The sequence below is a fragment of the Nomascus leucogenys genome, chromosome 11 (assembly GCF_006542625.1).
Source record: "Nomascus leucogenys isolate Asia chromosome 11, Asia_NLE_v1, whole genome shotgun sequence".
NCBI classification, from domain to species: Eukaryota; Metazoa; Chordata; class Mammalia; order Primates; family Hylobatidae; genus Nomascus; species Nomascus leucogenys.
Window position 1 is genome coordinate 114,991,965 of NC_044391.1, and position 25,094 is coordinate 115,017,058.

A 25,094-nucleotide genomic window follows, 5' to 3' on the forward strand; every position below is an offset into this window, starting at 1 on the left:
AGCAAAGCACCAAAGACTAATTAACTTTTTTTTTTTTTTTTTTGGAGACAGAGTTTCACCCTGCTGCCCAGGCTGGAGTGCAGTGGCGCCATCTCTGCTCACTGCAACCCGCGCCTCCTGGGGTCAGGTGATTCTCCTGCCTCAGCCTCCCAAGTAGCTGAGATTATAGAAATGCACCATGATGCCCGGCTAATTTTTGTATTTTAGTAGGGACAGCATTTTGCCACATTGGCTAGGCTGGTCTCGAACTCCTGACCTCAAGTAATCAGCCTGCCTCAGCCTCCCAAAGTGCTGGGATTACAGGCGGGAGCCACCACGCCCAGCCACTGAATTCCTTTTTAAAATCACATTCTCACTATCTAAAAGTTCCAGAAAATGACTCTCAGAAATGTGTATCCAAAGCAACTCAGCGGTTTCTTTGAAAATCCAGATGCTTGCACTGTACTGAATCAGAAACCCTGGGACATAGGACAAAGGACACTGCATTTTAACAAGCTTTTTCAGGGACTGTTTTGCACACTAAAATGAGAGCCACAAATTTAGAAGCCCCACATCGTGCTGCAGAAGTCACAGAAACCTTCTCTCTTTATGCCCTTTAGCAGCCAATCCCTGAACCCTGCAAAGAGAAGATTTGTGTACAGAGTATCCACTGGAGCCCAAGTCATATACGATCCCAGCCTCCAAGGCCCCAAGGTCCACAGCTCTGATTCTGGCAAAGGCAGATGGAAGAGGCTGGGTCCAGCCCCCTAGGCAGCCCGTGTAGGTTTGAGTCCAGACCACAGCAGAAGTTAGCACAAGAAAACGAAGCTGGTACATGATACTAAATTAATAAATAGGGAGACTGTGTTCCGAGGGAGGGCAGTGGACCTCAGGGGACATCAGAGTCCAGGTCACAGTAGCAACAAGAAAGGGAGGCAGAGGGAGGGGACACACAGGCCATCACAGATTCCAGGAATATGAGTTCTCTAAATGACTTTGGTAGTTCATTTTAATCAATATATAGTTTCCCCTGAGTTCCTGGGGGCAAATCTCAATCGTGGAGCCCTCAGAAGCAGTTGATCATTGTCAGGGGTCAGCGGACCTGGGGTCAATCTACCAGGTGACAGGACCCTATGCATGACTGTTTCCACGTGGCATGACAGCTGCATGTGGAGATATCAAATTTCCCATGAGGCTGACCTCCCACTTACCCTTCAGGATGAGCTGAGCTGTATTCCATGAGGATTGTTCACTGTGGGTTTCAGTCATCCTGTAGGAATGTGTGAGCATCTGCAGATGAATGAACGTTCTAATTTTTTATGTCTGGATGGCCACCATAACCCCTGAGAGTGAGACAAATGAGCTCTCATCTCCATCTTTTAGGTGAACAAACTGAGGCTCGGAGAGGTTAGACTCGTTTCCTAAGCCACACAGGTTGAACGTTCATAGACAGGACTGCAGTCTTCTAGTTCAAATTTCTTTCCACCACAACTTTCTTATTACGTCTCAGAAACTTGGCTTTCGAGATACGTCTAGAAGCTGTTTTCTCAGCACCTTGAAAATCTATAGGAGATCTTCCTTCTTGTTTTCTAGTTAAAAACAGCGTTCTTATTTAATACTTTGGCATACGGTTAGGGTGACCAACCTCCTGATTTCCCCAGGATTGTCCTGGTTTTAGCATGAAAGTCCTGCCTCCCAGGAAACCCCTCCATCCCAGGCAACTAGACCATTGGTCACCTTACTAGGTCATCAGACTATCTCACCCTCTCAGGGAGTCCCCAGCTGCAGGCCTCTGACTTCCCATCTGAGCTCTGACTCACTCACCTCCAGCTTCCGCCTCCCCAAGAATTCAGACTCTTCAGAGCAAATACAACACTGAGAAATCATTCTCCACTCAGCTAAGCACTTTCGGTGAGCTTCTGATCACATGGACATCTTAGCAATGTAAGAGAATGTACACAGAAATATCAGATTTATTAGCACCAATGTCCAAATGGCCGTGTATCAAAAATTTGCTTTACTGAACAATGGTGCCGGAAATGAAAATATAATTTGAGACCCAGACACTACATTCAAACTAGAAAAAAGTGAGTGTTATTCGCATTCATTATGTCCAATGAAGCAGACAATCTGGTTAAATTCTGGCTCTGCCGCTTAACAGCTGTGTGGCCTTAGGTAAGTTGCCTAATGTCTCTCTGTACCCCAGTTTCCTCATGTGTAAAACGGAAATGATGATAGAATCTACTTTACAGCGTTATGATGAGAATTAATACATATAACTCACTAGAGAGTGCCTGCAGTAAACGATGTTAGCTATTGTTCACTGCCCCATAACCTACACACGGCAAGGCCAATGCCAGTATCTAAATATCACAAACCAAGCAGAGGATAAGAGGGGAGTCATTTGTTTCCCAATAACTGGGGAAAGGAAAAGGGAGACTGGAAAACTGTTTTAGACCGAATCTATTCTTCTTTCTTCTTCCCTTCGAGAGTCATTGTATCCTCAAGCACTGTTGCTGATTCTATCCTTGTGATCTGGGATGCCCAAAACAAGCCAGGAACAGTCATCAGGAATGTCCCTCACATTAGTATAGCACTCACTTGTACACGTGTCACTTGTACGCATGTCACTCTGCTGCCACATCTGTACAAAACCACTTCCACTACAAACCAAACTTCTCTGACCCATATGGTCTGCCTAGCATTGACCACTGAGCTTCTATCTACCATGTGTCTCTTGCTAAGCTGGATGCTGTGGGAGATGGAGGATGCAACAAAGTGTAAAAAGTGGACGGAGCTGACCCTGGGCCATTTACATGTATCTGGGGGAAGAGCTCTCCAGGTTTCCAGGTGTGTAAAACAGGACACATCGGGTGTCAAATGACCTTGGGATTCAGAAAGGACAGGCAAAGGCACGGCACTGTTGGCAGAAGGGGTCCACAGGAAGAGGAGAAGCCCCCGGTAGCCCAGCCTTTTACACCAACCTCACTCAGTCTTCTAGAAGAGATGTGATGAGCGCTGCTGACCCTCCAGCCTCAGCCTCTCAGTGTGCTCCAGAGAACTTCCAACAGGAAGACTGGCTTCTCTGGGCCCGAGGGCTTTCTCCAGTGCTGGCGCTTTCCAGATGAGCTACAAAATTAACACTCGCTGGGAAATTCACATCCTCTACAGAGCAGCCTTCAGGGACTGAGGGGAGTTGGTGTGTGCACACCCCAGCCCCCCACCCCCGGGAGGATCGTTTTTTGAGGTGTGTGCTTTACACTCTTGCAACAGCTTCCCCCTTGGGATGAAGCTGCGGCTGCCCATTGTGTTGACTGGCTGACCATGGCCCCTTTACCAGTTGCCTCCCTTCCCCTTATCACTGCCCACACCTCTCCCGGGCTCTCCCTGGTTTACCTTCTCCCCAGTAAACTTGCACATCCTTGTCTCAGGGGCTGCTTCTGACAAAACTCAAGCTAAGACATTCCCCTATTTCCTGTGAATGGATTAATATTGTACCCATTTGACTAATAAGAAAACTAAGACTCAGACTATCTATCTGGTCTGAGGTTACATAGCAAGCATGTGATTGTCCTCAGGCTTGACCTCACATCCCTCTGTACCACCGCACCTGTCCTTGTAGCATACTGAGAGAATTGCACACATAAGTGTGTTGCTGCATCCCAGGGACACTGCTCACCCTGACTCCCACCTCCACCCCACTCAGGAAACTGGGAATTTTCTCCTGCCTCAGCCTCCCGAGTAACTGGGATTACAGGCCTGCGCCACCATGCCCGGCTAATTTTGCATTTTTAGTAGAGACGGGATTTCTCCATGTTGGTCAGGCTGGACTCCAACTCCTGACCTCAGGTGATCTGCCCGCCTCGGCCTCCCAAAGTGCTGGGATTAGAGGCGTGAGCCACCGTGCCCAAGTAGAAATCTTATACTCCATGTGGGCCTGAAGCGCAAGCCAAGAAATAAGAAGCTACCCTTTCTGGTATGTAGAGTTGCAGAGAAAGTGTTATCTGTACATTGTTTATCCAGATCCACAGAGAACAGCTTTCACAAGCACAGTCCCAACTTTTGGCAATTTTTGCAAATCATTTGGATTAAGGTAGCATGCAGCTATTGTGTTGGGGTAAGTGTGAGTGTGTGGCTGGATGTGAAATTTTACTGACAACCAAACCATAGTTGGGAAACTTGAAAGTGTTGCCAAGGCTCAGGGAGCTGTCGGTAAACCCAGGTAAAGTTTTGGCTTAGTGAAGAGGTAACTTGATCCAAGTTTTGAACAAGATAGAATTATCACGAGCAGCAGCAGATGGATGGGGTAGATCACACGAAATGAGCAGACGGATGGGGTAGATCACATGAAACCAGCCTAAACTTATCAAAAGCTGACTGCAAAGCTTCTTCCATTTACGTCCAGTGTTCTAGTTATCTATTGCTGCATAATAAACCACCCCAAAACTCAGTGGATTAGAACCTGGCCATTCCGTTGTATCTCCTGAATGTGTGGGTCAGGAATTCAGGCAGGGCTTGCCTGAGAGATTCTGTTCCACATAGTATCAACCAAGGTTACTCACAAGTATTCAGCTGGCAGATGGGCTGGTCTGAAGGGTCTGTGATGGCTTCACTCACACGTCAGGCACATTGGTGGACACGGCTAGAAGGCTGGGCTTGATAGGGACTGTTGATCAGAGAACCTATCCATACATGGTCTCTCCAGCCTGGTGGCCTCAGGGCAGTTGGACTTCTTACACAGCAGGTCAGTGCTCCAAAAACAAGTACACAGTGAACAAGCTGGAAGCCACATGGTTTTTTATGACCTAGCTTTGAAATCACATAGAGTCACTTCTGCTGTACTGCTTGTCAAAGCGGTCACAAACCCAATCAGATTCAAGGGGAAGAGACTTAGATCCAACCCCTCAATGGTAGGAGTATGTAAAAGTACAACATCCAGATTGGGTTAGAAGGAAGGGGCCGTGCGTGGTGGCTCACACCTGTCATCCCAGCACTTGGGAGGCTGAGGTAGGTGGATCACCTGAGGTCAGGAGTTCAAGACCAGCCTGGCCAACATGGCGAAACCCCGTCTCTACTAAAAATACAAAAAATTAGCCAGGCATAGTGGCAGACACCTGTCATCCCAGCTACTCTGGAGGCTGAAGCAGGAGAATCACTTGAACCCAGGAGGCAGAGGTTGAAGTGAACCGAGATTGCACCACTGAACTCCAGCCTGGGCAACAAGAGTGAAACTCCATCTCAAAAAAAAAAAAAAAAAAAAAAAAGGAAGCAAAGAAGGGAAGCCAGAGCTTGCAGGCTTCCTTTGAATCTGAAATTATAGTTGCAGTTGCTTTGTCCAAGGGAAGGAATTCTAAAGGGAGGGATCTGGTTGGGCTAAAATTGTTGGAAAGCCAAACCAAGGCCACACTGGATTCTACAGAAGATATCTTGTCCCACTGAGCTCACAGGGACACCCAGGCACCTGCTGCAGTGCCACCCTGCTCTCTGGCCTGTGCTACCGGCTGCGAGCGTGGTGTGGCTTCCTGAGAGCTCTGCACTCAGCACTGGCTGTCGTGATGAAAGCAGCTAAGTGAAGTGTTTCCCTTGCTCGGGGACGCTGGTCTCCTGGAGCTGAGAAAAAGGGAGGAGGCCAATGTGGGAGAGTTCAGCTGATTTGACCAATATGCAAACCACATGGGGATCAGGAGCCTGAGAAAGAGTGCCTGGTGTTGCTCATCACATTGAAGGCCTGCAACTAAGGTCAGGCTCCATGGGGCACTCTCACAGAAGCCTGCGTCTCCCAAGGCAAGGCAACTCTGTGAGCCTCAATGCTGATGGTACTATCCAGTCATGGAGGAGAGGAGAATGCCACAGTCTCTCACACATCTACGTACCACGGTCTGGCACAGGTATGTCCTCAGAAGAGTCAACTGAATACACTCATTGGTTCAATTGAATATGCTTTTCATATAATGTTTGTGCACTTTTTTTGTTTGTTTCTTTTTTTTTTTGCATTTACTACATAAGAGATCTAGAAAAGGATGGCAGTGGGGGTAGGGAGTTGGTAGTGAAAGGAAGAGAGAGAAAGGTCCTGATGCTTGTGGAAACAAGCTTCTGGCCTTGAACTGTGGCCCAATCTAGTGGTTGGAAGTGATCTGACCCTACAGACAGCCCCTTGGCTAATGAGCTCTTTACTCAAAATGAGTTTGAAATGTTTGATACGGTCCTAATTAAACTAATTATTTCCCTCCAAACTTGCAAACTTATATAAATAATAAATGGATGGATGGATGGAATTAACAGGTATTGGGAAGGTTCTATATGGCTGACATGTCCTAGGTGCTTTCATATATGCTAATTCATCAGTCCTTACAAAACTCCAAGGAATAGATGCATTTATCCTTTTTATTTTGCAAACATGGAAAAAACAGAATGAATCAAATAAAAGCCCAGATTTGTCGCTCTCTCTGTCTCAAATCCTGTTTTGAATTGCTGCTCTACCTCTGGGGTGATTCTACAATCACCACTCACCCCATCACATGGCCTAGAAACCTAGTAATGTGGGCTTCATCCTGACCTCCATGGCAGTCAACAAACAGGTCTCATTCATTTTTCATCCTCAGCCTTCCTCCAACACTCGCCCTGTGTCAGGGTCCTCAGACTTTCATCCTTCATTCCTTGCCACCCGGGCTATTGAGCCAGCCTCCTGACAAGTCCTCTGTGCTATCCCTGTAGTCCATCCCTCACACTGTAACCAAAGAAAGCTGAAACACAGACCTCAGCATACTAAGCCTTTTGCTCATAAAGTATCACTCACTCCCTGCAACCCTACAGCCTGCAGAAGAAGGTGACTAGCCCTGAAAACTGGTGTTCAAGGCTTTCCGTGATCTCCTCCTGATCAACATTTCTCATCTCATCTACCACTATCCCCTTTCAAGACTTTTTTTTTTTTTTTTTTTTTTTTTGCAAACCAGAGTCTGCAAAGCTCTGGGCATTGTTCTGGAAGAGGAGAGGAGTTCTACATAATAATTTTGAAATGTTATGTTTTTGTTTCAGTGATACAGGAAAAAATAGATAAATATGACACTTTCTGATCCTGCCTCATTATTTTAATCTCTGTGTTATTTATACTTGCTTTCACAATCTTTGATGTTATTAACTATTCAGGTGACACTTTTTAACTTTTAATGCGCAGTTTCTCAAACTGTGGTTGCAGAGCCTCCAAGAGTACCGGGATAGTTGCTCATGGGTCCTCAAGCTCTTCCCTATATTCCAGCTGTACCACATTGTGCTTGTATGTGGATCAGATCACAAATTTCATTTTAGCCTTATCCCTGCTTCATCATCTTTACTCGTGTTCTTCCTTTGGTTTAGAATGCCTTTCCACATTCTGCACACTCAGCTCCTACCCAGCGCCATTTCCAAGCTTCTTCATGCATGTCACTAGGGATAGCCCTGCTGTAGATCTCCAGATGTAAAGATTCTCTGAGTTGGAATGGGCACTGTAGATCATAGGCTATTGTCCTCTTCTTACAGTTAGAAAAACCTAGGCACAGAAAATGGAAGTAACAAACCAAGTCTAGAATCCAGGACCCCTGACATCTTATATGGTGTTCCGCTCACATCTCGCAACATGCTGCACACTTTTCTTAAAAGTTTTATCATCCACTTTTACACTGAGTGGCTGGAAGGGCTGCATGCAGAGTAAATCCTTAGCTTCCCTATAACCATAACTGACAGGGCCATAAAACCACAGTAATTACCTGACATGTTCATATGTCTGAAACACTATAATAGAATATCCCATGAGATCTGAATGCTGGAAGCACTTTGCATTTTTGCATTGGACAATGGAGGCTGCTTCAATTAATGTCAATCAGACTTACTCACTCCAGAGAAGTCCAAAATTATATGCTGATTTATTGAACTTACTATAATGTTCCAAAATTGATTTTTTAACATTTCTGCAAACTAAGATATTATAGAGAGGCAATATAGCAATTAGTTCAATGTTCTGAACTTAGTCGATACTCAATAAATGTGAGCTGAATGAGTGGATGCCCCATAGGCTGGGAGCCAAGACACCTGAGTGCCAGTCTCATTCTTCTACTAATAGGCCATGGGGGCTTGGGAAAACTGCTTTCCCTCACTAAGCTTCAGTCTACTCATCTGTAAAATGAGGTATTTGGAGCAACCCAATTTTATCTTCCTGAGATAAGTCCCTTGCAGCTCTAAAATTCTACAATTTTGTGAAAATGATAAATCCATTTATACTATTGTGTCAAAGGAAAAGAAAAATAATACTATAATTTATTACCTATTCTAATTTTATGCTCCATTGCTTCTTTCATGCATCATTATAGGTGTTTTCAGATCCATTACATAGTTGAGTTATCATGACTAACTTTTGAGGAAAATACTGTTATATTCTGCCTCTACATTTGGGAAAACAAGTTTTATTAACTTGAGAAGACTTCAACTTCCAGTCTCGATAGAATTACTACTGTTCTCAGACATTGGGAAATAGGTAGTGCAAAACTGTAATCTGTGAGAGAATGCATCAATGAGGTGAGACCTGAAATAACCCCAGCTTTATGCTTGGAGGCAATTTCCAGCCCAAGAGCACAGTCCAGTAGCTTCACTAAGTTGAGGAGACAGAGATCAGTCTATGGACCTGAGGCAGCTAGGAGTTGAGGATCACAATTTTTGAAAGGAGGGAGATACACAGAAAAGTAACACCATAAGTCTGTTGAGATATTTTCCTGAGTCTTTGCTGAGTATTCAACTATATGTGTATAAAGTGAAACTCTACATGACCAGGGAAGAGAAATGACAGGAGACTTGTAAGCTGAACAATCCAAAGCTCTCAGAAGGTAAGGCCATTAACTGTGCATCAACCAGCCAAAGTGAGAGTCCTTGGTGATCCCTTCGGACATTCAGTGAAGAGCCCAGAGAAATCACACTTGAATAAAACGGCCGAATTATCCCTGGAGTGAAGTTTACTCTAGACTCTCCATAGCAAAGTGTAAAGCCAGGATTCAAAGATGTCAAACTGATCCATGTGCAACTTAACTGTCTGCCAAAACAAAGCCTAAACAAAGCCAAAACCAAGATTTTTTTTAAAAAAAGAAGACAACAAAATCCAAATACTTAATGATAGAATATTACAATGTCTACCATCTAATAAAAAAATTACCAGACATATAAAGCTGCAGAAAAACGGTGACCCATAATCAAGAGAAAAATCAGTCAATAGAAACAGACCTATAAATGACAGAGATGATGTACAAGTATTTAAGTGATTTGACAAGACCCATCAGTAGGGAGTGCAAATTCAAACCCAGGTCTCCTGACACTCTCATTTAGTGCTCTTTTCATTGCCTGTGCTCACCAGTCTCTCTGCATGTGTGGACATTTATAGGGTTTTACCATGACAAGCCCAGTGCCATTTTCCTATGCTTCTGGTCTGCACTTTGGTCACAATGGCTGAGAAGCCTGCAGAGGTAGCCACAGATATGAAACCTACAAAGGCCAGTCTCTGATCAGGAACAAGCACTGACCATCCTCATAGACAAAATTTTAACCATGCTGAAACAGAACTCACTTGTGTCTCTTCCCCCTCCCCAACTATGGAACTTGCATGGGAATTACCCATGGCCATTACCACATAGCCACTCCTGGTCACATCTCTGGCCAGGAGGTCTCTCCTCCCCAAGGGCTACAGCTTAAGGGAACATGAAAATCAGTGTGTGAACAATGGCAGCATGCACCAGGAAACCAGCCCGCAGCTTCAGCCCTGATTGGCAAAAACTTAAGCAAGGAGTAAATGGAAACAGAAAGCATCACAGGAGGCTGTCAGCCTGCAGAAAGGTGCAAGTCCTACCCCCAATGCTGGGAGTATATTCATGTGTGTGCTGCCTACAAGTGTTTGCGAGAGAATGGTGACACAGAGTCACCTCCCAGGCTGGGGGCACAGTTTTCCTCCCTGCAATTTACTACACAAGTTGTTACCAAAGCAAATATCAAAGCCCTGCAATTTGCTAATTATAGGCGGGATCCTGGGCTTGTGGGCCCAATTAACCACTTGTTCCTCATTTTCTGTGTATGACCTGCCGACTGCACCCACAATTACCCAGTTGTCTTTTTAACTGCCCTGTGAGCTGGCTGACTCACTTCCAATTCACTCCCACTATCCCCTCCAGATGGCCTTTGGTGTCTTTTTGTTTCCAAGCTCCCTCCACTTGACTATTATTTCTCTCTGCATCACAGGCCACTGTCTGGTCACCCAGGCTAGGGCTCCTACAAGAAGTCCTGATCTTACTCCTTTCCTACGCTTGGAGCCTGTAAGGCAAGAAGCAGCTCCTGTTGGTCTGGGCATCTTGCCTAGCTCCTCAAAGAAGCTCAGGAGGCTGTGGCCACATTCAGCCTCTGCTCCCAGACTCCACAAAAGGAGCAAGGAAAATTACAGCTTCTGTGGAGCCGGCCCACTGCCAGGGCTCCTGCCCATGGCCTCCATCAATGCCTCCCTGGTTCCCTACCTCAGTCAGGCCAGGGCTGGATCCAGGGAAACTCATCACCAGTCCTGGAAGAGGACATCCCGACAGCTGCCAGCATTAGCTCTCTGGAGAGACACAAATCAAAAAAGGAGAAAAATCCCCCAGGATCTCCTGCTTCATTAGGCAGACTTCCTGGCAAGCAAAGAATTTCCAGCAAACTTTTTGATGGGTTACTATGTCAATGGTTCCTACCCTTTTTTGTGTCACAGACACCTTGGAAAATCTAATGAAAGTTCTGGATCCTCTCCAGTGAGAAATGCTCATATCCATTCATCCATTTATTTATTTAATCATTCAGCAAATATTTATGGAGCACCTATGTGCCAGGCACTATTGCAGGGACTCAGAAACATCAGTGGACAAATAGAGAGAATTTCCTGCTCTCATGGAGCTTATAACACAGAAAAACCGGCAATAAACAATGAATGTAATAAATAAGTAAAAGACATAATTTGCAAGAAAACAAGGGCTATGGACCAGGCAAGGTGGTGCACACCTGTAATCCCAGCACTTTGGGAGGCCAAGGTGGGCAGATCATTTAAGCCCAGGAGTTCGAGACCAGCCTGGACAACATGGCAAAACCCCATCTCTACAAAGAAAAAAAATACGAAGAATTAGCCAGGCATGGTAGAATGTGCCTATAGTCCCAGCTACCCAGGAGGCTGAGGTAGGAGGATCACTTGAGCCCAGGAGGTTGAGACCTCAGTGAGCCATGATCACTCCACTATACTCTGGGCTGGGCAACAGAGTGAGACCCTGTCCTGGTAAAGAGTGCTATGGAAAAAGGAAAATTAGAGCAGGATAAGAGAGAGACAGGTGGGAATGATGTCACATTTTTAAACAGGACATGTCAGGGAGTCTTCGTTGAGAAGTGAACGTGAGCAAAGAACCAAAGAATATAAGAGGTTTGCCATGTGGTTATCTGGGGAAGAGCGCAGCAACAAGCGCTCACGTGAACAGCCTGAGGCCATGCCCAGCGTGAATGAGGAAAAGCAAAAAGAGCAGCATGGCTGGACCTCGGGAAGAGGGAGGAAGGCTGCCTCAGTGAGAGATGTGGTCAGAGGGGCAGAAGTTGGGAGACACATATCACATAGGAATTTTACTGAGTTAAATCTAAAGCCATGAGTGGACTTTGAGCAAAGGGGCAATATGATCTAAGACTTTAGAATGTCTGTCTGAGGCTGCTACGGGGAGCAAAAGATTTAAATGTCAGAAAATGGTAGCCTGGGCCGGGCGCAGTGGCTCACAACTGTAATCTCAGCACTTTGGGAGGCCGAGGCGGGTGGATCACCAGGTCAGGAGTTCAAGACCAGCATGGCCGACATGGTGAAACCCCATCTCTACTAAGAAATACAAAAATTAGCTGGGCGTGGTGGCATGCGCTTGTAATCTCAGCTACTCGGGAGACTGAGGCAGGAGAATCGCTGGAACCCTGGAGACAGAGGTTGCGGTGAGCCTAGATCGCACCACTGCACTCCAACCATGGCGAGAGAAAAAAAAAAAAAGAAAATGGTGGCCTCGGCCAGAGTGGTTGCAGTGGAGACTGCTGGAAGGTTGAGTCAAGAGCAGCTCCACAATGGATGTGGCATGGGTGAGAAAGGGGCACACATAGAATTTCACACGCAATTCGGCACTTTAGCAATCCCCTCTCTCCATCCATGGAAGCAGGGTCCTTTATCAAATGACAAGGAAAGTGGTGGACCCTAGAACGGAGAGGGAAGGGACTTCAGTGAGTGGACACGGGGAGCCCTAGCTGTATCTACAAGTTTCACTTCTTTTAAATACATAATAAAAAGACATTTAAGGTGAATATAACAATCACCAATATACCATTTCTGTGTATTTTAAAAGATTCATCATTGAAAATGGAGCTGCTTATCTCAAGATTTTCCAGATGCCTCCCGTTTGCTTTTTCAACGCATTGAGGGGGAATCAATACAATTGTGCTGGTCAGTCTGTCTGCAACATCTGGCCAGGTGCCTGGGGATGGGAATACTTCATTTCTCTTACTTTCCTTCCCTTTCTTCCAGTGGCTCAGAGTCAAATGCGAGAGAAGACAGGACACACACAAAAACCACATTGTACCAAACACAGAGTCTGGAGGAGGAAGAGAGTGATGGTAACTGGGAAAACCTGGGAAGGCCTCCTGGCAGAGGCGGCCTTTAAGCAGGATCCAGGAGAATGGGCAAACTGGGACTCGCAAGGAGAGAGACAGTGTGGGCAAGCTAGGGCCCCAGCACCTACTCCACAATGGCCCATTTTAAGGGGAACAGGCAGGGATTTCTTTGTCTCTGCTACTGAATCAGAGACCAGACTAGATCTGAGGTGCTTTTCAGAACCCTGAAGTCGCCCCAGTGGGTCCAAGAAGGCCATGTGGTGGAAAAGCTTGGTGCTGGGCCTGCAGCAAGCTGTAACCTGCAGATGAGAATGACTTTGAGGTCCCCAGAGATGAGGGCTACTGAGGCAGGGCAGAGTCCCTCTGCAGACCTGAGTGAAGATCTCCTTAGGAGGTTCCCCAGCCAACTCAGCCACCTCAGGATCTGGCCCCTAGACAGCAAATTTCTCACAATCTGAGCCTGGGGGAAGGTCCCCTGCTGCCCACATTTTGCAAAAACTTGCGCCATGTCACAGTTCTGATTAGGTGCCCAGAGAACTATTTCCCAGGCCACAGCTTTAACAAGGCCATGCTTCCTAATTACTAGTTTTCTCCTAATTAAATAAAAAAGGGGGGGAGGTAACCAATGATTACCCCACCTTATAATACCACCTTCCATTTATATGCATCTGTCTTCAGAGAAGCTCAAAGTGCTTTGTATATTATTGCATATTTCTCCCTCGTAACATCCTTGAGATTCCCAGGGGTGCTTATTATCATACCATTTTACAGCTGGGAAAAGAGGTGCTGGCTGAGGTTAAGCAAAGTGTCCAAGTGCCCTCACTAGCAATGATTAGTATTCTGAAGCTCCTCTAAGAAACCCCTATACGTTTAGAAATAAGGTCATCTCCTGGGAGATAAACTAGGCTAAAGCAACACATAAATAATGGTTATTTATTGCAAACTTTACAATAGTAATTAACACCGTTTAATTCTCACAACAATCCTATAAAACAGACACTCTTACACTCATCTTATCATGAGGACAATGAGATTCAGAGAGGTAAAGTTACTTGCTTAGAGTTGCATAATATTAGGTTAGTGCAAAAGTAATCGCGTTTTGGCATTACTTTCAATGGCAAAAACCATGATTACTTTTGCACCAAACTAATAATAGTTGTGACAATAGTAAAAGCAGAAACTAATATTTATTGAGCACTTGCCATGGACCAGGCATTTTAGACTTACTAACTCATTTAAGTTCTTACAACACCTTCTGAAGTAGGTATTAGTATTATCACCATTTTGCTGACAAGACTGAAGCACAGAAAAGTTAAGTAACCTACCCAAGGTCACACAGCAAGTAAGTAGCAGACCCATACAGGAACCCACAAAGGGTCTCACCATGCCAGTTTACCCACCTGAAGGAATACTGTACTCTGAAGGTTGGCCTGGGGATACTCAGACAGTCAGGGTGATGCAAGGGTACCCCAAGGACACCCTGTAGGTGCACTTTTTTTTTTTTTTTTTTGAGATGGAGTCTCACTCTGTCGCCAGGCTGGAGTGCAGTGGTACAATCTCAGCTCACTGCAACCTCTGCCTTTCCGGTTCAAACAATTCTCCTGCCTCAGCCTCCCAAGTAGCTGGGACTACAGGCATGTGCCACCCCGCCAAGCTAATTTTTGTATTTTTAGTAGAGACAGGGTTTCACCATGTTGGCCAGGATGGTCTCAATCTCTTGACCTCGTGATCCGCCCACCTCAGCCTCCCAAAGTGCTGGGATTATAGGTGTGAGCCACCGCGCCCGGCCTGGATGCACTTTCAGTACTCCTGCTGTGTGCTGTGTGGGTGGGTGCTGAGTGGGAGGCGGAAGGGGCACAAAGCTCTTCCTGCCTGACTCAGGCAACTGTGCTGAGTACTTTTTGCTGATATAAAATGGCGCTGTAGGAGCTGTTAGTACAAAGGTAATGGAATCCAAGAGGAAGAATTCGCCAAGAGAGACATTCAGACCAGTGGGAAGCCAAGCTGGTGTGGCGCGTGTTTGGGGGAGGGCACACATCTTGCTCTTCCGCATGCCAGAGAAGGGAGCTCTCAAACCATCCTAGAACTTTGGCCTTCACTGCTCTCTCCCCAGAAGCATCCCCTAAGGACTTGTTCTGTGCCCACACCTCCATACGAAGAAACAAACTAGACAGGGGCAAATTCTGACTCCTTGAGAGTCTAGCCAAACTTGTTCATCAACAAATTGGCCTGCTGGATACAGACTTCACCATTTCAGGGCAGGAGTTCCCCCAAGTGCCTGGCATACTTCCTGGGGCATCGAAAGCAAGACCTGGCCCCTGCCTCGACCCTCATGCTGTGGGTCCCTCTCTTTCTCACACCTCTCTCCTCTCTCTTCAGACCGACCCTGGGAGCCACCTGCCTGCCGTCAGCCTCTCCTGTCCCTGCCTGCCCTGTCCCTTTCCAACAGGCAATAGATCAGGTTGCCGGGGAGCCCCTCTTGAGAATGGCGGCATGAGAGTTAACAAGCTGCCAGCACGTGCCCAAAACGGACAGCAGGTACTTAGTTCCTGGTGAGTGCTGGGTGTGCCACCCCGGGGTCCCAGCACTTTCTGACCAAAACAGAGCATTTAAAAAGGTTCTGGCCAGGCGTGATGGCTCACGCCTGTATCCTAGCACTTTGGGAGGCCGAGGTGGGCGGATTACCTGAGGTCGGGAGTTCGAGACCAGCCTGTCCAACATGGAGAAACCCCGTCTCTACTAAAAACACACAAAAAATTAGCCAGGCCTGGTGGTGCATGCCTGTAATCCCATAGTCCCAGCTACTTGGGAGGCTGAGGCAGCAGAGTCGCTTAAACCTGGGAGGCAGAGGTTGCAGTGAGCCGACTCCAGCTTGGGCAATAAAAGCAAAACTCCTTCTCAAAAAAAAAAAAAAAAGGAAAGAAAAAAGAAAGTCCTCACTTGCCATGTCTGACTTCCAAATTTCCCAGCGTTTCCTTCTCCACTTCGTTGAGGTTCGTGGCTTGCAATGGTTAGGAGCACTGGCTCTGGAGCAAGACCGCCTGAATGTAAACCCAGCCCAACCGTTTGGAAGCTGTGTGGTTCTGAGGAAGTTCTTAAACCTCTCTGGGCCTTCTTTGGTGCCTGTAAAGCAGAAAGAAGAATTCCTACGTCATAGAATTGTTGTGATGATTAAATGAGTTATTAATTTAAGTGGTTAGAACCGTGCTTAGCACAGAGGAAGCACTCGAAAGTTAACTACTATTAGTGATGTCTAAACTTTTTTCCCCAGGGAAGGCTCAATTCATTTACCTGAGTCAAGTTCAACTTTGCACTCCAGTCCTTCAGGCAGGTAGAGGTAACTTAATCATGTGAAAACTGTTACCGGTTAGGAGGAGCGGCGAATATCAGGAAGGAGATTTAGCCCTTAGAGATTTAAGGGCTTAAAGAGCTTCAGTCTCTGTTGACCACATAACATCTGCAGAAAAGAAAAAAAGAAGGAAAGAGCGCTGAAGGACCCACCGGGGGAGGAGGATGAGCCACGCTCTCTCTAGCCTCCCCAGAGGTGCATTGGTTAGATTCCCGCCCAGGCCCCAGCCCCAGCCCCAGCTCGGGTTCCTCTGCAGACGTTCAGCCCCTTCGGAAATGTAAAACCCGGGAAGCGAAAGCTGCGGCGACCTCCCAGAGCCTCTCAGGCACGCGGCATCTCTCCCCACTGGCAGCGCCTTGAAATACCAAAGGCCTAGCCAAAGATGGAACTGTTTTGTTGGGAACTCGGGTTTCCCCCACCGCGAGGCTGAGCCGGTGGCGCAGCTGCTCAAAGGTCACGCCCGAGACACGTCCGCACAAGCTCGGGTGGCGGGGCGGGCAGCGGGGAGAGAAGAGGGGAGTGGGGAGGGGGGAGGGGGAGGGGGCGGGGGGAGGGGCGCCACCTTCTCCAGGGCCCTGCGGAGTGGGCTCCCATCTGCATCTCGCAAGCATCCAACCCGGGGAGGTGGCTTTCCTCTCCCTACGAAGATTTTATTTCTGCAAAACAAAAGGTATGCCAAAAAATAAAAAGTTCCTAAATGAAAGGAAAATGCTTCTGTAAAAATGCTAATTGTGAGCTTTTTATTATTGTTTTGGAATTTCAACTGATGGCTGAAAGAGAAAATCTAAATTTGGCCACAGGAAACCTGGAGCCAGTTAACCTTGAGAAGTTAAGTCTTCATTTTCTATTAAGTAAAATATTTGGGTTTGAATGCTTAGAGCCCTCTGCTTATGATAAAAATAGAGGCACTGAGCAGTTTAACCACCTGTGTTTTCCTTGGATCGCATATTTTCCACAGTAAACAAGAAAACAGATTGGAAATCCATTCATTCCTTCATAAGATGTGCTTCAGTTGGGGTTTATTTGTGTTTTCAATCAATGGAAAACAAAAACAACTTCTGCAGCGTTATGATATTTCACGCAAAGAAGCTCCAAGAAGCTCTTTTTATCCCCTCTGCAGCTATTTCTACATAAATCCCAAGATTTTTTTAACGCAGTTAATCATTGTAATTCCGTTTAGTTTTCTGAGCACATACTACATGCTTTACCTGCTGTCATCTCATTTGTGATAACACTTGGAGAGTAGTTATTCTGAATTCTTATTTGCCAGATGAGAAGACAGACTCAGAAAGAATAAGCAGTAGCTAATAAGGGACACAGCCTTTACATGTGAGAGCTACAAAGCTGTGCTGATTCCACCACCATAAACCATTTCCAGTGTTTAAATATTACTAAATAAATAGACAGATTCATAGACAGGAGTTTGTTCTTTTAATTCCCAACGTTGCTCTTTAGGTGACAGGCATACAGTGGAAGACACTTTCTGGCCAGGGTAATACTACATAGCATTACTAAGCCTCTGAGCCTCAGTTTCCCTTCTCCAAAATGAGACATATATTTAAGGTACATATCCAGCTCTGACATCCAGAGACTTATTCTAAATGAAAAGCTTAGGCTCAGGCCAGGTGTGGTGGCTCACGCCTGTAATCCCAGCACTTTGGGAAGCCAAGGCAGGTGGATCACCTGTGGTCAGGAGTTTGAGACCAGCCTGGCCAACGCGGTGAAACCCCGTTTCTACTAAAAATACAAAAATTAGCTGGGCATGATGGTGGGTGCCTGTAATCCCAGCTATTCGAGAGGCTGAGGTGGGAGAATCGCTTGAACCAGGGAGGCAGGGATTGCAGTGAGCCAAGATCGCGCCATTGCACTCCAGCCTGGGTGACAAGAACGAACCTCCATCTAAGAAAAAAAAAAAAAGCTTAGGCTCTTTGGTCCGTCACTGGCATGGCATAGTATTAATCACCCCTTTCCTGACTCCCTGGTTCCATTCGTCTAACTCTGTGGTTCTCAACATTAAAATCTCCTGGAGGAGCTTTTAAAAATACAGATGCTCAGGCCTCACGGCCAGAGATTCTGCTTTAATTGGCTTGAAGTGTGGCCCAGGCCTCAGTATTTTTCAAAAGCTCCCCAGGTGAATGTGTAGCCAGGGTTGAATATTGATCTAACCTAGGGAATGACTCCAGTTTCATCCACCCCAGTTGTGCTTTTATAAATGTAGTTACCACAACTGGAATGCCTTTTTATAAAATCCAATAAGACTAGTGCTACCAGAGTCAATCTCAAAACAGATGTGAGCTTTCACTCTATTTAATTGTGTATTTTGCTTAAATAAGTTAAGGTGTCTCATCAAAGCTTCAAAATGCTGTTAAGAAAGTGTGTGTGTATGTGTGCGTGTGTGTGTGTGTGTGTGTGTGTGTGTTGTTGCTGATCCTTTCCTAAGGGACAGAGATGGAATAGTACTATAAGAACCAGAAGGTTCTAGGTCAATCTGATCCAATAATTGGCCAAGTGAAAGAAATCACATAAAATATTTATTTAACCCAGGGATAATACCCGTTCTTTGGAACTGGCTTGTGTTAGACCTAGCCTAAGAGACTGATCTGAGCTGGTGGTGGTAGAAGTATGAAAGTCAGGATAAGAGGTCAGGCTGGAGCCATTTGAATCCCCAGTGGCTCTAGGCTATTTTATGTACGATTAGTCTCTCATGTTGGCATCTATGAGAGATGTCAAACTTTCCAAGGCACTCCATCTAAATGTGATCCAATGACATAAGCGCCCAGGGAAAGCCCAAACACTCTTATCAATCAAAAAAAGATTTAGTTTTCCTATATAGAAGGATCTACTGATTTCTTGACATACAGAAGAAATCTAGAGTTTGTTTTGTAAGTAAATGTCTATAATATTTTAAATGTTCATTAAACTTAAGCTTCTGCTTTGCTAGTTTGCATGACCCTACGAGACCCATCTCCCCACTACCACGTCATGCGCACACACAAACCTCACATACACACTTCACTGAAGTTTTGGGTTTTATATATGCACATACAGGTACTCATACACACCCCCCCACACACACACAGTGTCATGTGGTGCATAACAACGTTTCAGTCAACGATGAAGTTCATATATGATGGCAGTCTCATAAGATTGTAACACCATATTTTTAGTGTACCTTTTCTATGTTTACATATGTTAAGATACACAAATACTTACCATTGAGTTATAAGTGTCTACAGCATTCAGTGGATGACATGCTGTACAAGTTTGTGGCTTGGTAGCAATAGGCTGTACAATATAGCCTAGGTGTGTAGTAGGCCATACCATCCAGGTGTGTGTAAGTGCCCTCTATGGTGTGTTCACACAGTGATGAAATCACCTAACAACGCGTTTCCCAGAATGGATCCCCACCCTTAAGCGGCGAATGACCATGTATATAAATGGAAGCAAGCATGTAGTTTCACTCAACCTCTGGTGGCATGTTTAAGGTGGATGAAACCTGAGAAACCAAACTAACCTTTGGTGTTAGTTGACACTGTGGTCAGAACAGTGATTTCTCCAAACATCTTTGGTATGGACTGATATTCAAACAGGTCAAGCAATGCTGGGGACCTTTGGCCTTTACCTGTTACTTATAAATAATCTCAACCACACAAAACAGACAAAAGATTCTACTTAATGACTTAATGTAAAAATGCATGAAATTGCTTGCATGTTAAACTGCCGCGTTTCCCCTTGGCCATAGAAAGATTAACATTTCTGTTTGGGGAATGGTTTTGATCTTGCCTTCCAGCCACAGTATTTACATTCCAGTAAAGTTCATCTGGATTAGTTAATATTCACATGAATGAATATGCAGCCCCAGATCATGTTCTTAAATAAAATTAAATCCAAAGAAGGCAGGGGGACTTATTCTAATAAACTAAAGATGAAAATCACAAAAAAGATGCAGAAATACTTGCATGAGGGTCCCCTGCTCCTCCAGAGGTTTCCAATCAAGTTTCCAGATAAGAAGGAAAACCCATAAGTAATGTCGAGGATATCCCATTGCATATGGTAGGGAAAGATGTAATTGGTTCTCTCCAACAGAAACTACGGTGTGGAAGAATAATGGTTTTGAAACATGTGGAAGAATAATGCCTTAAAAACACAGTAGGTCAAAATGCCAGAATGACAAAGTAGCTTTGCTAACCACTTGGTGAATGGCCTTTTTTTCCAGCACCTTGGGCTGATTAAGAAGTAGATATTAACTGATGAGCTTCTCTTTTCCAACACAGACATTTAACCCTTTGCAGAGAGGTTTTAGAAGCTATCAATTTGTAACTTAGGCTTTTCAGGAAAAGAGAAGCGCTGGTGGTACATTTGAATTCCAAAGAGAGATGCTGGTAAAATCCCAAACCACCACCTCTAGGCAAGAATTGGAGCAAAAAGCATCATTTGAAGGAAATGTTACTTAATTGCTTGCTTTTTATTATTCTAACTGTCCATGTCCACTCCTTCAGTTATTTCCTCAAGTCTTCCCTAACCACCCAGGCCTGGATGGCTGTTCCTGCACCTATGTTCTCACAGGTCCCTGAGGTGTATCCCTGGATCTCACATCCCAGTCAGTACTGTTTCAGGCTCATCTTTGATTGGGTCATGGTTGTAGGTGTGGCCTTCCCAAATAATCTGGGACACCCTGACACGAAAGGTCACATCTGTCCCTCTGACCCCCCACTGCTCCTTGCATATCGTGGTTTGTATGATAGGGCTGAGCATGGGCTGACAGTGGAAGCCTTGGACTTGGACCAGAAGACCTGGAGACCATGCCCCGTGTGGCCCCCGACTGACTAGTGATTGACCTTGGAAAATTAGCTTTCTTCTCTCTGAACTTTAGTGTCCCTATCCATAGAGTGAAGAGGATAGATTCTTTAAGGCCCATCCCTAATATTCTATGATTGTGCTATTTCTAACAAATGCCAGACTGTACCTCCCTTTCTCTCTCTCTCTCTACACACACACAAACACACACACACTGAAACACGCACACGTACCCACCTTGCACCTCACTTCTCCTTTCTTCTCCCTGTATTTGTGAAGTAGCAACTGAACCATTTCAAATGAAGCAAACACACAACCTCACATTACTGCTGTTAGGCCTCTCCTGATAAATGCTCCTAACACTGGCAGTTATTCTAACAATATCAACATAACATTGACCCCAAATCCCACTGAATACAAAACTGAGCACCACATGTGTCCAATTCTTTACCGTTTACAGGACAGTTTTACAACCTATCCTCCATAATTCTACAGTAACCTGTTATTGGTGGACCCATTTGACAGAAGCGGGTTCAGCGCAGTCACATAGTTCTTCAGTAAGTTGTCTCCACTGCACAGAAACCAGCCGCCCCCTCCTTGAGGTGCCTCAGGCCAGCTGCAGCTCCTTCTGCTCTAAGCCAGAGTCAGGAGGGAGTAGTTAGAGTTCACAATGAGAGAAGAACAAGAAGAGATGGGGAAAGAGGAAGGGAGACGAGAAGAGATGGGGAAAGAGGAAGGGAGAGGAGAAGTGGGTAGCTACGGGCCTGATACTGATGAAAAGTCCCCAGCCTTAACCTGACCTCAGCTCACAATACCCTACACCTCCTGGGATTTAGAACCCGTGAGTTATTCTTCTGACCCTCTGCCACTTCCTTGACTTCTCCTGCCCTCTCCCCTGCTATGGCTTCCCTAAAAAGAATGTCCCTTGCAATCTCTCTCCAGCTGTTTGATCTTTTTAAATGTCCCTCACTTGTCTGTGGCATGTGCTTAAACCAAAAAATAGACCTCGGGCATTCCAGATGGGAAAGAGTATTAAATGGCAAAAGTCTGCCTCGTGCCAGGGGTGTGGGCAGCCCCTAGATATCTATGATGACCAGATGTCCTGGATTTGCTGGGACGGGCCTAATTTAAAACCTTCTAGTCTCTTGCCCCATAAGTACCTTCACACTTGTCAGACCATGTGTCCCTATTTGGGGCTTGGAAAATATAGTCACCACACGGATACCCGATATCCAAGTGTCACACGGACCCAGTGTCAGCGTCAGGGGTGGGAAGTGTACAGATATTGAAGCCAGATGGAGCTGCAGTCAACCAGCTCTGCCACTTACCATCTGTGTGGCTTCAGGCAATTTTTATTCTTTCCAAGCCGCAGTTTCTTCATCTAGACAATGTCTAGTTAACCAATAAGTCAGCCCCATAGAGTTTGCCTTATCAACAAAACCAGTGCTCCTAGACACTTAATACCTTCCAGCCATTCTGTCTGTGCTGTCATATTGTTTTAGTACTTCAGATTTTGGTCAAATTTGATGCATTACTGTTTAAAACATTAACTTAAATGTATGGTTCAGGGACCATCTTAAACAGCCATGATAATGGTAACCAAAATATCCAAACAGACATAAAATATTCTTATTTCTTCCTGCCCATTTATTCTAAATCCCCCATTCCTCAGGACTCCATTCATATCCACTACCCACTGTTCCCTAACAGTTTCATGTGGACTGATCCTGTCCCAGCGGGGTCAGGGTTCTCATCTGGATGTTGCTGTAGGCTCCAGGTGGCTTTTGCTTCTGTTCTCATGCCCTGCAATCCACTGGCCACAGCTCCAACAAGTGGACCTTCCGTGAGCTCCTTTCCCCACCTAGTACTCAAGGGCCAAGGTGGGCAATAGAAGGTAGGGTTGGGGGGATCCACTGTGGAGACAGAAAGTGCTCTATCTAATCCCAGTCCCCACCAACCTGCTGTGTGACTTTGGGCTGGTCACTTGATTTTCCCAACCTCAGTACCCTCATGTGAAAACTAGAGTTGAATTTCCTATATCTTGAACCCATGAGAAGCATTTTCAAAGCCTTACTATTACCATGTCATTGTAAAGGATTTACTTACAACTGATACCTCAGAAATTGAAAGGATCATTAGTGGCTACTATGAGCAACTATATGCCAATAAATTGGAAAATCTAGAAGAAATGGATAAATTCCTAGACACATACAACCCATCAAGACTGAATCATGAAAAAACCTGAAGAGACCAACAACAAACAATGAGATCGAAGCTGTATAAAAAGTCTCCCAGCAAAGAAAAGCCCAGGATCTGATGGATTTACAGCTGAATTCTACCAAACATTTAAAGAACTAATATCATTCCTGCTCCAACTATTCCAAAAAATAGAGGAGGGGGGAATACTTCCAAACTCATTCTATGAGGCCAGTATAATCCTGATACCAAAAGCTAGACAACAATACATTGAAAAAAGAAAACTGCAGACCAATATTTCTGATGAATAATGGTGTAAAAATCCTTAACAACATACTAGAAAAGCAAATTCAACAACAAATTAAAAATATTATTCATGATCACCAAGTGGGATTTATCTCTGGGATGCAAGGATGGTTCAACATACACAAATCCATTAATGTGATACATCATGTATCACCAGAATGAAGGACAAAAGCCATACAATCATTTTAACTGGTGCTGAAAAATCATTTGATAAAATTCAACATCTCTTCATGATAAAAACCCTCAAAAAAAAAAAACTGGGTGTAGAAGGAACATACTTCAACATAATAAAAACCCTACACAACAGACCCATAGCTAGTATCACACTGAATGGTGAGAAACTGAGACCCTTCCCTCTAAGATTGGAAACATGACAAGGATGCCCACTTTCACTACTGTTATTCAACATAGTCCTGGAAGTGTTAGCTAGATCAATCAGACAGGAGGAAGAGATATAGAGTTTCCAAATTGGAAGGGATGGTGTCAAACCATCCTTGTTTGCAGATGATATGATCTTATATTTGGAAAAACTGAAGACTCCCTCAAAAAACTTTTAGAACTGATCAACAAATTCAGTAAAGTTGCAGGATACAAAATCAACATACAAAAATCAGTAACATTTCTATATGCCAACAGGGAACAATCTGAAAAAAAAATCAAGAAAGTAATCCCATTTACAATAGCTACAAATAAAATACCTAGGAATTAACTAAAGTAGTTAAAGATCTCTATAATGAAAACTGTAAAACATTGATGCAAGAAATTGAAGAAGACACACAAAAAATGGAAAGATATTCTGTGTTCATTGATGGGAAGAATCTATATTGTTAAAATGTCCATACTATCCAAAGCAATCTACAGACTTAAGGCAATCCCTATCAGCATACCAATGACAGTCTTCGCAGAAATAGAAAGAAAAACTCTAAAATTTATATGGAAGCACAAAAGAACCAGAATAGCCAAAGGTATCCTAAGCAAAAAGAACTAAACTGGAGGAGTAACATTACCTGACTTTAAATTATATTACAGAGCTATATTAACCAAAACAGCATGGCACTGGCCTAAAAACAGACACACATAGACCAATGGAACAGAACAGAGAACCCAGAAACAAATCCATACATACACAGTGAACTCATTTTTGACAAAGGTGCTAAGAATATACATTAGGGAAAGGACATTCTCTTCAATAAATGGTGCTGGGAAAACTGGATATCTATATGCAAAAGAGTTAAACTAGACCCTTGTCTCTTACCATATACAAATATCAAGCCAAAATGGATTAAAGACTTAAATCTAAGGCCTCAAACTATGAAACTACCAAAAGGAAACATTGGGGAAGCTCTCCAGAACACTGGACTGGGCAAAGATTTCTTGAGTAATACGTCACAAGCAAGGCAACCACAGCAAAAATGGACAAATGGAATCACATCAAGTTAAAAAGCTTCTGCACAGCAAAGGAGCAAATCAAGACTGCAATGAGATATCATCTCACCCCAGTTAAATTGGCTTTTTTCCAAAAGTCAGGCAATAACAAATGCTGGAGAGGATGTGGAGAAAAGGGAACCTTAGTACACTGTTTGTGGGAATGTAAATTAGTACAACCACTGTGGAGAACAGTTTGGAGGTTCCTCAAAAAGCTAAAAATAGAGCTATTATATGATTCAGCAATCTCACTCTTAGGTATATACCCAAAAGAAAGGAAATGAGTCTATCAAAGAGACATCTGCATGCCCATGTTTATTGCAGCACTGGTTACAATAGCCAAGCTTTGCAAGCAACCTAAGAGTCCATCATGGCTATATGGATAAACAAA

At 44.7% G+C, this 25,094-nt stretch overlaps 1 long non-coding RNA gene across 1 annotated transcript in view; it reads right to left on the reverse strand.

Annotated features, from left to right (window-relative positions):
* Positions 1-25,094, reverse strand: part of LOC105740508 — a 59,647-nt gene that overhangs the window by 31,875 nt on the left and 2,678 nt on the right. The window contains exons 2-3 of the long non-coding RNA XR_001116544.2: positions 10,497-10,579; positions 9,644-9,645 (exon numbers count right to left, since the gene is read on the reverse strand). This is a non-coding gene — a long non-coding RNA (uncharacterized LOC105740508). The remainder of the gene's footprint in view (positions 1-9,643; positions 9,646-10,496; positions 10,580-25,094) is intronic.